Source organism: Arachis duranensis, chromosome 9, assembly GCF_000817695.3.
Source record: "Arachis duranensis cultivar V14167 chromosome 9, aradu.V14167.gnm2.J7QH, whole genome shotgun sequence".
In the NCBI taxonomy this organism is placed as follows: domain Eukaryota; kingdom Viridiplantae; phylum Streptophyta; class Magnoliopsida; order Fabales; family Fabaceae; genus Arachis; species Arachis duranensis.
Window position 1 is genome coordinate 91,499,383 of NC_029780.3, and position 1,154 is coordinate 91,500,536.

Sequence of the window (1,154 nt, forward strand, 5' to 3'; positions counted from 1 at the left end):
TAAGACACCAAAAAAAAAAAAAAAACATCTTTAAATAATTGTCTATTGAATAAGAATTTGTTTGGATAAGTTTTTAAAAAAATATTTTTTTGAATTATTTTTTTTAAAAGGTAAAAATAATTTTATATTTGGATATCTTATATAAAAAGATCTTTTTATCTATCAATTATGTTAGTATACAATAATATAAAAATACCTTTTTGTTTATTTATTATGTGAAAAATATTTTTTTAATTTTTTTTTAAGAAAAAGTAAATTGTAGCTTCTTGAAAAGATTTTTTTTAATTTTCTAGTATTCTTACTTTTATTACTAAAAATTTTTTTAAACATACTAAATAATAAAATAAAAATTCTTATTACATTAAAAAATATATTTTTTATCAATTTAATAACACTCAAACAAATACTAAATTATCATACATTGAATCGAATCTTTTTATGCGTAACAAATTAAAAATATTATCTTTATTAAAAAGTGTTATTATATTTTTAAAATGGTTACGTTGGCTTTGATACTAACTTTTAACTTAGTTTAAAATTTAAATTTTTAACAAAAATTTTATTAAAAAACTATTTTATTTTATTTTTATAAATTTTATAATATTATTTTTTTACTTCTATTTTATTATCATTTTAATATTTTTATTATTTTGTAAATTTAATCATTTTTAAGTGTTGAATTTTTATTTATAATTTTTATAATTCTTTTAATAATTTTTTTCTTTTCTCTAATTTTTAATATTTATATTTTAATCTACCAATTTTTATTAATTTTTCTATTTTTAATCTAACAATTTTGTTTCATTTTTAAATTCTTGAATAAAATTTATTGTGAAATTGAAATTTTAGAAAAAATATTTTGTATTGATTTGAGAAATTCAATGTGTTTGAATTAATATTAGTTAGAATCATTATTTTTAGCCTATTAGTTTGGATAATTTAATTATTTCTTTTTTAAAATCTTTTAATTTATTTTTTGATTTAATTTTATACATAATTTATATGTTTATTAATTCATACTTTTTAGTGCACGTATTTTAACTTTGGTAAATAAATCATTTTAGAAAAAAATTTTCCGTCCTTTTATGAATGGTGGCCTTCGAATAAATGTAAATTATCATAACATTAATGATTTATTAAAATTTTTCGGCTTA